Genomic DNA, 11,125 nt, shown 5'->3' with positions numbered 1-11,125 from the left:
TTGCAAGGTCAGCGTCTTTTCACGGTGTGTTTATGCAGTTCATAGTGTGGCTCCCATTTTTAGTATTGAGATGTTACTGTAATGTAGCCTCTGATTTAAAGAAGACCAAGATCTATGATTGTTTGCTGTAATTTAACTATTAGCTGATTTTTATTATTTGTTTTTCTCACATGGATCCCTATTTCTGCTCCTTTTAGGCTTCCCATCAAGTTGTTTTCTTATGGTTTTATCTATATATATTTATACACACACACACACACACACACACACATAATTTGTAATTCCTGTTTTATTCAGGAAACTTCTTAATCCTACAGGTTTGGTTTTGCGTAGATATAAATTCTTAAGAATTTTGCACTTGTTGACAAACCCTCTTTCTTAATGAAGGTGATCAGTCCTCCCATGGGTCTCTAGTTGTTTCTCAGCCTGCCCTTTCATGGCTTTAATTTTTCAGGCTCAGAGTATCCAAAGCAGTACGTGCCAGGCACTGATATTCCACGTCTGGGAAGCATAGGTGAAGAGAGACTGGTTCCTTTGAGATAATGAAATGTCACCTTCACAGAATCACAGAATTGTGCTCATAGGAAAAGACCTTTAAGATCACTGAGTCCAGTGCTAAAACCATATTCCTAAGCACTGGATCTGCACACCTCTTAAACACCTCCTTGGGCAGGATGTTCCAGTGCCTGAAAACCCTTTCAATGAAGGAATTTCTTCTGATGTCCAGTCTAAACCTCCCCTGGTGCAACTTGAAGCTGTTTCCTCTTGTCCTGTTGCTTGTTACTAGGGAGAAGGGACCAACCCCCCCCTCACTTCAGCGTCTTTTTAGATAGTTTTAGCATGTGATAAAGTCCCCCCTCAGCCTCCTTTTCTCCAGACTGGAGAATCCCAGTTCCCTTAGCTGCTCCCTTTAAGACTTGTGCTCCAGACCCTTCACCATCAGTCCTTCTTTTGACTCCATCAGTCTTCAGGGACTTCAGACCAAATTTGACTTGGTGAGTAGCAATTGCAGTTTCCCAAAGAGCTTCTTTCTTAAAATGCAAACTGATAGTCTTTAATTCTTCTGTTAATTCTGTCTTATTCTTTAGCATGTAATAACAGAAATATGCACTGCTTTTTCCATCAGCTTTCTGTAGTGCTTGGAGGAAATGAGATTTCTTAATGTCAGTTTTGTATCAGACTTTATTGACCACTAGTGGCCAAGCATGGCAATAAAAACCCCCACAACCTGAGCAAAGGACATTCAGTAGGAAAGTTATGGTCTGTTAGTTCTCAAATAAATTAAACTTTATTTCTTATTGCCACCAAATAGCATAATACACTTCATCCCAAACTGTAGGAATTGTGGTCTGTTTGAATTATTGAAAAGTTTTTGATGTCGAATCCCTGATTGCTGTCCTTAAATTTTACTTTTCTGTCCTGAAAATACTTCTTTTTATTAGTTTAATAACGACAAACTGTATTTGGTTAAAAGACATGCTAAATAATCTCCTCTTAATTTTTTTTTAACCATAGCTTTCCTTCTTTTTAAAATATTTGTTAATGTATATTTTTAGGGGCATTACTTCTAAATGATGGATAGTTATATCAAAATGGTTCTAAATTGTAAGCTTTTCTCAGATTTATCCAAATGAAACCACATAAAAGTGATCATGGTAGTTGCTATAATCAAGCAAACATTATTGTCATTGGCTTAACACAGAGACAAATATTAAAATCTGCTTTATACAGATTGTGAATCTTTGTGTTACCAGTTTCTGTAGAAATTTTCAATTTTCAGTTTATGTCCACTGGAGTGTCACCATATACTCAGTGTATTCCTGTCCCTACTGATGTGCCTTTTACCTTTTTCTGTTCCTCTGGAGGGCTCACTTGTCTGCCTTTAGCCCAGCATTTCCTTTATAAATTTCACGTATATAATACCAGACAATCTTTCAGTAAAAACTGATTTACATTTTAGCTTTGTAGTACAAAGCATGTTGTTCTCTCAAAATGTTTTGGTATTTTTTTTGTTCCCCCAGTTTTTTTTATTGCCAGGTTTGCTGACTTTAGAAGTTGATTTGGTCTGTAATGAGCTAATGCTGTTTATCAGAACACAGCTCTGCTGCTCTGTGATGCTCCATATTGACTTTGTTCCCTTTCTGTTTGGACCATACTGTTGAATCTTTTTTCCTTTCTTTTTCACCTCTCCTTTCACTTTGTATCTTTTCCCACTTTCACTGGAATAAACTCTTGTTTAAGAAAATAAAATCTGATGCATGAGGAAAAAAAACGCAATATAAGTAGCACATGTATCAGAAGTAAAGCAATAAATGCATGAAATGATTTGTGGTAAACTGATCTTTGGAGAATGAAAAGAAATTTCAGAAGGTACTTATTAGAATTAATGCTTTTTGTTTGGTTGTTTTTTTCCCCAGCTTTTATTCTCACAGCTTGCTATTTGTCTTCAGTGCTTTTTATTTACTGTGTTATGTAACCTCTGTTTGCTGAAATTTGCATTTCTGCCTTCATGAATACATGGCTTTTCAGAAACATTTTGGTTTGATTCAAGTCTTTAGTGAAATTTCTATTTATTTCATAAATACATATCTGGAGGCTCCTACAGAAACAATATCTTACAGTGTTTAAGCTTTGGTATTTCTGAATACTTATTGCTTTAAGAAGAATTCACAGAAAAGGAGAATAGTGGGATATTAAATTTGCAATCAGAATAAAAATTGCTTTATGGATATAATTCGAAAGAAATCTAATGTATTAGAGTAAATAGCCCCCTTATCACTACCTCCATTAAATGATGCACAGGCAAAGACAGTAATGGATTTTTAAGCATAAAGCTTGCCTCAGAATTTAAGAGTTTGCATTTGGGAAGAAGAAAAGACCTGTATGAAGACTTAACACATGCAATTTCCTTTTTAACTGCTTATTAAAACAACTAATCAAATGCTTTCTATCAACATTTATTGCTTGCTTTCGTCCTGTCTTAGCCATGTATTTCACTAATGTGGTGTGATATTTTAGCTGAGTGATTTGATAATGGCTTAGCAATAATACAACATCTGATCTGGGCATAAAAGTTCTGCATTTGATGTTGCATTTTCTTACATAGTGCTGCATCCAGGACACAGCTAATGAGGACTTGTAAACTTGAAAGGAGAAGGCTGGGACACAAAGGAGATGTGCTGTTTCTCAGTTGTGCTCACCTGATGGCACAGTAAATGAGAGTTTCCTTTGCAGACTGCAACTTCAGACAATCAACACTGGAGAAGCTGTGGGAAACGTGCACTTTCTGCAATCACAGTACTGACAATGGGGAACAGGATAAAAACAAGCACTTCTCATTTCACTGTGCCTTCCATGACTGTGGCAATGGAGATTTTTTTATGCTTTGGGAGCAATGGGAACCTTGTCTGGGGACGCGCTGGGCTGAGTCCAGTAGAATCTTGTGAAGCATTTCAGCTTCAAAATGCATCTTAGTTGCTGGTTCTAGTCTGTGGACCAACACTAATCCTTGAGGTTTATAGAATGAGGCAAGCTGAACATTACACAGCATTGAAGGAGGCAGAGAGGCAAGATAGTAAAAAGAAGAGTGTCTGGCTTGAATTCTGAAAATTAACTGTTCCTCTTCTACAATGTAATGTAAACATCTTGCATTTGAAGATGAGAGAACACTACAAATCTGTTTCCTTTTCTAACTAAATAAAAAAGTACAACACATGATTTGTGGATGTCATTAATGGGCATTTTAAATAATCAATGCACAATCCTCACTAAATAAATGCAATCCTGACTATGGTAAATGCAGTTTCTATTTTGTTTAGCATAAAGTATAAAATATCTAAAGGCTGGGACTTCTTTGCATTAGGCACATAAAATACTACATATGTGCTGTGGCAGGCTTGCCAGGTTAAGGTAAAAAACCAGGTGGAGACAGAAGACAGATGGGGAAATGTAATTGAGACAATGACAAGTGTTTTCATAAGCTGTTGTTGCAGTGTACCATCTGCTGAGCTATGGAGAGAAATTTTGTAATATTGCTTCTTTTACTGTATCATACTATTTTCTCATTCTGTCTGAAGGGTGTAGCAATGTGTATTTGTATTTCATTATATGCTTGAGCAGTTTGTTGGTAAAGTATATTATGGCAGCAGAGTTCTTCCCCATCTCTCAGCTGTGTTCATCACCCAGGTTTGGGGGAGTCTGGTCTTGCTTACTGGAATGACAGTAGGGAGGTATCAGTGAATTATCTTTTAATAATAATATAACATATTTTTTTCCAGTCTTAAAATGAAGTATTCTCTTGGTGCATTACTGTTTTGACTAGATTTGATTGAACTTTTAATGATTTTTACCCTGACTAGGCAGCTAAGAGTAATAATTTTTCATACAGTGCAAAAGTACTAGGGAAATAAATGGAAAGACTTCTGTCTTATATGTGGTGCTTCCCAGTTTTGCCTGGGTTGGAGTATCCACATGAATTTTTTCAAGCATACTCAGTGCTAAGCTTCTCTTGCCAGTTCATCCCTCAAGCCCTGATGGGCCAGCTCAGCTGAATTCCCCTAAGTGATAATATGTTGGGTTTCTGCAGCATCTGCCCCAGGAGACTAAGAAAGTAATGGAACTGTTATGTCACTGTTTCCTCAAAAACCTCTTCCTGTCAGATCTGGAAACCTGCTGACCAATTTGATACAAGGTTTGGGGTCAAGCTGACTGGTGACTAATGCAGCTGGATATATAGTAGGATGTATTTTAAGGAAAGTGATGGGTGGAGAAACTGCAGTTAAGGAACTGTTAGTGTGATTTGGGAAGACAGGTGAAGTTTATTTTGCATGGAGAAAATGTGAAGACAGATTGTAGGTGGTGTTTCAGTAGAAAACACTGTTTGACACAGCTGTTGCCTAGTGATTTCCTTGACTTTTTTTTTTTTTTTTTTCTTCTCTATTGTAGAAGTTGCACCAGGGGAGGTTCAGATTATATATTAGGAAAAATTTCTCCACTGAAAGAGTGGTGAAGCATTGAACCAGGCTGCTCAGGGAGGTGATGGAGTTGCCATCCCTGGAGGTATCAAAACAACGGGTAGACGTGGTGTTTCAGGAGATGATTTAGGACTGATGGTTGAACTTAATGGTCTCGAAGGTTTTCTCCAACCATGATGACTCTATGATTCTTTATCTGATCCCTGTCAGCATATCTCTGCCATCTGCAGCCTTTACATAGAAAGTCAGTAAAGGGAGATAATAAATACTGGTATTGGTTTCTTGCAGCTCAGTCTAACTTCTGTCTGCTAAGCTGTAAGAAGTCAGAATGTCCTATAAATGTTTATGTGGGGAACTTTAACCTGAAGCAAAATTTCTCTACACAAATTCAGTGGGAAAACATTAATGAGATGGGTCTGTGGAGGAGGGGAAGCGTAATACAGTGTGGGGAGAGTCTGAAAGGTAGTTCTGGAAAGTGCAAAAGTACTAAGGAATCAAGATACTTGTGTAGAAATACTTAATGGTAACTTGTGCTATTTGAAATACAACTGATGCTGTGGTCCAGTACCATGCCACCATTTTGTGGTGGGAATGCAGTAACAAGAGGGCATGTAAAGTGTATGAAGGTTTCTAGGGAAGAGAATATTTAGCAGGGAGCTAGAACATTTGGCTGTGGTCCATGTGAAGATGGCTACAGCACACCTTGAAGGATGGATAGGGGAGACCATAAGCATAATCACAAATTTCTGCTGGGTAGGCCAGTTATCCAAGGTTTTTCCTGTAGTGAAGGGAGGTAATGAGCCCCACATGTTTGCCTGTTGTTCGGAATCCCACCATCACCCTTTGTGTGCAGAGGCAGCCAAGAGAGAGTAGTTTCTCTTTGCTTACTTGTATGCTTCTCTGCTTTTCTCATTTGCTTTGTCCTCACTTGGTTTGAGTCTCATATTCTGCACTTCAAGCACGAAAAGCATGAAGTCTGTAAAACACAATACTGCTCTCTCCAGAATGTCTGCTTTCTCTGTGTAATACTTGGAAGGAATAAAGAAATCTACATAAGGTATCTGTGCTGTACACAGTTGATTTGTGTTGCATTACAAACTGTGCCTGTCTTTTGTATAAAAATAGCTACTCTATATCTGAAAAAGCCCTATCAAATGTTGACTGTCTGCTGGGTTATTTCGAGTGAACAGGTTAACACATTACCAAATGTTTGCTGCATTGTAGTTAAAACTCTTTAGCCAAAATGGCTGGTGAAGCATTGTACCTTTAAATGCTCAAGTGACATCACTGCAGTTTTTTACAGGATGTGATGTGAAATCTCATGTTAATGCTTTCAAGTAAAATGACTTTACAATAATAATTCAGATGGCAGAGCTTTTAATTATCATGTAGGTACCTGGTCAGTAAACTGGTATGGGTTTGTTTTATGTTGGGAAGCATTGCTGATGGCCAGAGGTGCAGAGTGCCCTGAAGCTTGGACATAGTAATGTGGCAGTGGTTTTTTAGATTCTGTATTCTGAAATTGTAAGTAGTTTTTTTGTTTTCGTGGTTTTTTAGGTCACCTTTAAAAGAAAAATATAATTAAATTAATTAATTTAATAAACTTAATTCATTTATTTAATTTAATTAATTTTATTTCCCCCTATTTCTTATCTTTATAGAAATGTAGTAATTTTCCAGATAAGATTTTCAGAAGGTTCAAAAGGAGGCTCATGTCTGATTCTCTTTATAATTGAGTTAATTTCTCTAACCACCCAACCGAGAAGCATGCTAACTGTCCAGAGATTTGATGTCCTTATGATGATTTTGAAAAATCCCATACCAACAAGATAATGCTAACTCCTTTGAAAGACCAAGTGTTATAATTTTGTAAGTGAAGGATTTAATGGCCCCCAATCTCAAAAAAATATAAATAATTTAGTCTTATCTGAACCTCAGTCCTTCCACATGACCATCCTATGAAACTGAACAATAAAACCTGACTGAACAAGTGTTCATGAAAGGGAATTAATTGCTCCCGTGGGAAGTGTGCTCACACTTTCAATCTGAATATTCAAAGTCAGGATTTTTTTCTTGGGAAATACCTGCTGCCACTCAGCATTTTTTTTCCCCTTAAATGAAGAGAAATATGGCCCGCCCTGTTAAGGTGTGAGGTTTTTTGATTTTTTTGGTTTTTTTAATATGTTTGTTTCACTGGTTGAATTTTTTGTTTTTAAAGTAAAAGTATGCCTTCCCATACATTTTATTTTAAGCAGTGAGAATGAGGCTTACCAAAAGACAAATATTAATAAAGCGTTGTAAATAAGTGAGCAGATGGATTCTGAAGTTAATAATCTGTTGTGCATAAGGTTCTATTAAAGGTAAGTATAAAATATATTAAGAAGAAATATTTACTGGTGGACTGGCTCAGTGTAATATATAGTTTGGATTATTGTACATTCCAGTTTTATCCTAGCTAAAATATTGATCTCTTTGCATGGGTGGCCTGTAGCTGCCTCGTTATGTTTCCCATAGCTATACTAAATACTGAAACCCACTGATGCTCTAAACAGAGAAGTAGATAAATAAGATAATAAATTATGACAGTTATCTTCTGGGAACTGCTAAATGGGCAGAAAACGTATTATGGTTATGTCCTTGGAAAAAGGTGCTTGTGCAACATAGTGTGAACTTTCTATCATGCTTCTTGTCAAGTCCTTGTTATTGGCCACTTAATACCCCGAGCTGCTTTTTCCATTTAAAAACAAATCAGTCAAATTGCCTTACTTTAAAAGTAAGTTTTTTAAAAAGTAAGTGAAAGGTAAGTTTCGTGTTCAACAAAGCGTGAGAGTTGCACACTAGACAGAAATGAAAGATTTCCTTTTATTTATGATATCTCAAATTCTACTTGTCCACGTTAGCCTAAACTTGGATATGCCTTTTATGTTTTTTCCTCAGAACAGTTGAAAACCATAGGTAAAAAGAATCTTACCCACATTTCTGTAAATGGCTACAAGAATAAAATAATTGAATCAATGATAAAAAGTCACTGCACCATACAAAGCTGTACTGTGCAAGCATGGAAGCACTATAAAAAATTCTTTAAAAAAACATTTCAGAATTTTTTTCCCTACTCTACCTAGTAGGAGTAAGTTATAATATTTTCTCCCTTTTGAGACAAATAAAAATAAAAAATCTATGCGACAATACAGAGGAATAACCTTAGTTTCTGTAGATGCAGCAGGAAAATTACTTTAAGTTTTCTTCCTGTTATATATATTCTTTTTGTGTTTCTGGGAAAAAAATGTATGTATGAAATGCTGTAAGCATTATCTCAAAGTAATATGCTTTGTGGCTTGAAAGTCAGCAGCTTGTGCAGAAGGTCAAATTGGCTCTTCTTAAAATCTGGTCTCTTTGCTACAGCTCTGTCTGGCTGCAATATCACAGTTGCAGAATGTGAGAAAATACTTTGAAGAAGAGGGATTTAAATTACTCTATCTCAAGTGGTTCCATCTTGAACTAATTTTTTGAATAGAAAAACATCAGTGACAATGCCGAGAACATGGGGGTCTTCCTGCTCAGCAGCATTTCCTATGTGGGATCTTTAAAGAAATAATTTTTCTGCTGAAAAATGTTAAGATTTTGTTTAATCTAGAACACGATGTGTCAGTGTGGATACACGGGTTTAAATCTGTTTTCCTTTAGCAGTCGGTCTGTCATTGTTCCCATTGTTCCTGATTTTCTTGCTTTTCCTGATTTTATTTTATTTTTTTCCTTCTGTTAAAACTATTCAGCTGTCTTTACATTCTGGCATTGTACATGTTCTGAGTAAAGGGCATTTAGGATTCTTCCAGCTTTGATCAATGAGTGGCTGCTGGCACAATGTGAAAACACTTGCAATCAAAATGGGAAACATTTCTCACCATCCTAGAAATTTTGGCATCCAGACAAATTATTCCTAGCTGAAAAAATGTCATCTGTCATACGTGACCCTTGCTTTTTCTGCAATTGCTTCCCAAACATTTTTTTTTAAGAGGGTAGTATTTCTCTTATCATTTACCTATCTAGATTTATTTTTGTTTTGTTTTGTTTTTAAATGGAGCTCTCTAGTGAGATAGCAATAGGACCGATATTTTATCCCATAGAGACTACCTACAAGGAGCAATCCTGCTAGCAAAACTTTTTTTGTGATAACAGATTCCTGTTAATAAACCTCAAGTACTTTCTCAAACTCCTAATTTTCACTACACCTTGCTAGGTGAGCTTTCCTATTTCTGGAGAAAGAACGAGCATGGGGCAAGCTAGGATGTGTGTGACATGATTGGGTTGCAGTGGCCTGGTTGAACTAAAACAAGCTCCTCTCTCCCAATTATATTATCAGCTCCAGACTGGTTTTGGTGTGCCTGGTGGCTCGAGCTTCACTGGAGCAATTTGTGTGTGTGTCCAGGAGCTTCTCTAAGGTTCAGATGGGAAAAATTTTTTAGTGGTATGGAAGTGCATTTAAGTCCAGCCAAGTGATGTCTGTCCAGAGAGGATTTCTTAATTTAGGAAAATTTCTCAGGAGGCCACATTCCTTGAATTCCAAGGATGGGAATTAAGCCTGAAAATGGACAACTGGCAGCTTTTTTCGCAATACTTACACAAATGCTCCCCAAATGGGAAAGTGTTAGTTAATTTGTGTTGCTTAAATTGGTATGGTCCAGCTATTGACCTGGGTACCCAATGTGTCCTGCAGCAGACTTGACAACAGTGTGCTGCACTTCCACTGGAAAGACTGGAGATGTGTCTTTGGATAGCAGAAGTGTCTTTCATAGAATCATAGAATTGGCTGGGTTGAAAGGGACCTCAGGGATCATCGAGTCCAACCCTTGAACCACCGTTGCAGTTGCTAGACCATGGCACTGAGTGCCACATCCAGTCTCTTTTTAAATATCTCCAGGGACGGAGAATCCACTACTTCCCAGGGCAGCCCATTCCAATGCCGGATCACACTCTCCGTAAAGAAATTCTTTCTAATATCCAACCTAAACTTCCTTCGGCACAGCTTAAAACCATGCCCTTTTGTCTTGCTGAGAGTTGCCAGGGAAAAAAGACCGACGCCTACCTGGCTACACCCTCCTTTCAGGTAGTTGTAGAGAGCGATGAGGTCTCCCCTGAGCCGCCTCTTCTCTAGACTGAACAGCCCCAGCTCCCTCAGCCTCTCCTCATAGGGTCTGTGCTTGAGTCCCTTCACCAGCCTGGTTGCCCTCCTTTGGACCTGCTCCAGGACCTCTACATCCTTCCTAAACTGAGGGGCCCAGAACTGGACACAGGACTCGAGGTGTGGCCTCACCAGCGCTGAGTACAGGGGTAGAATCTCTTCCTTGGACCTGCTGGCGACGCTGTTCCGGATACAGGCCAGGATGCCACTGGCCTTCTTGGTCACCTGGGCACACTGCTGGCTCATGTTCAGCTTCCTGTCCATCCAGACTCCCAGGTCCCTTTCTGCCTGGCTGCTCTCCAACCACTCTGTCCCCAGCCTGTAGCACTGCATGGGGTTGTTGTGGCCTTGCAAATGATGTGGCATGTAGAGCTCAAGTGGTAGCACCCCTCCTATCTCCTTCATGTGTCTTCATGTAACCTGGCTTCAACATTGGCCTTGGTGTGGCACTGGGGGAGAGATGGGAATGACAGATCAGTGCCGTGTGTCTTCCTTGGCCTGACTTGGAGAATTCTTTGCTGAATTAGTGATGCATTTCCATCAGCTCTGGTTTGTGAAGCTTCGTAGTTAAATTTTAAGGGTTTTCAGTAAGCCCAAGAAGTATCTAGCTCTAAGTTGTACTTTTTGATATAAATTCCAGTATGTTCCTCTAGAACTAATTGTAGTTTGATTTCAGCTTGACTTTCATATCTTTAAAATGTATGTAGTGTGGCTCTGATAACCAGAACGTCAGTTTTCCCAGAGAGAGGATCAGAATTGTAAAAGCTCAGGAGGAGAGATTTTGTGTTGGAATGCAATTTAATTGCCTGCCATAAATTTTAAGACAATTAGTACTGTGGATGACAGATATTTTTTCCACTTTGAAAACAACTCATAAATGAATATGTACTTCTATAAGTACCTACAGGCTTGGAAAAATGCTATTGTCTCACATGCAGTTTTAGCTTTAAATATAATAAGGCATTGATTTGCT

This window comes from Calypte anna, chromosome 1, assembly GCF_003957555.1.
Source record: "Calypte anna isolate BGI_N300 chromosome 1, bCalAnn1_v1.p, whole genome shotgun sequence".
In the NCBI taxonomy this organism is placed as follows: domain Eukaryota; kingdom Metazoa; phylum Chordata; class Aves; order Apodiformes; family Trochilidae; genus Calypte; species Calypte anna.
Note: the sequence above shows the minus strand (reverse complement) of the source record.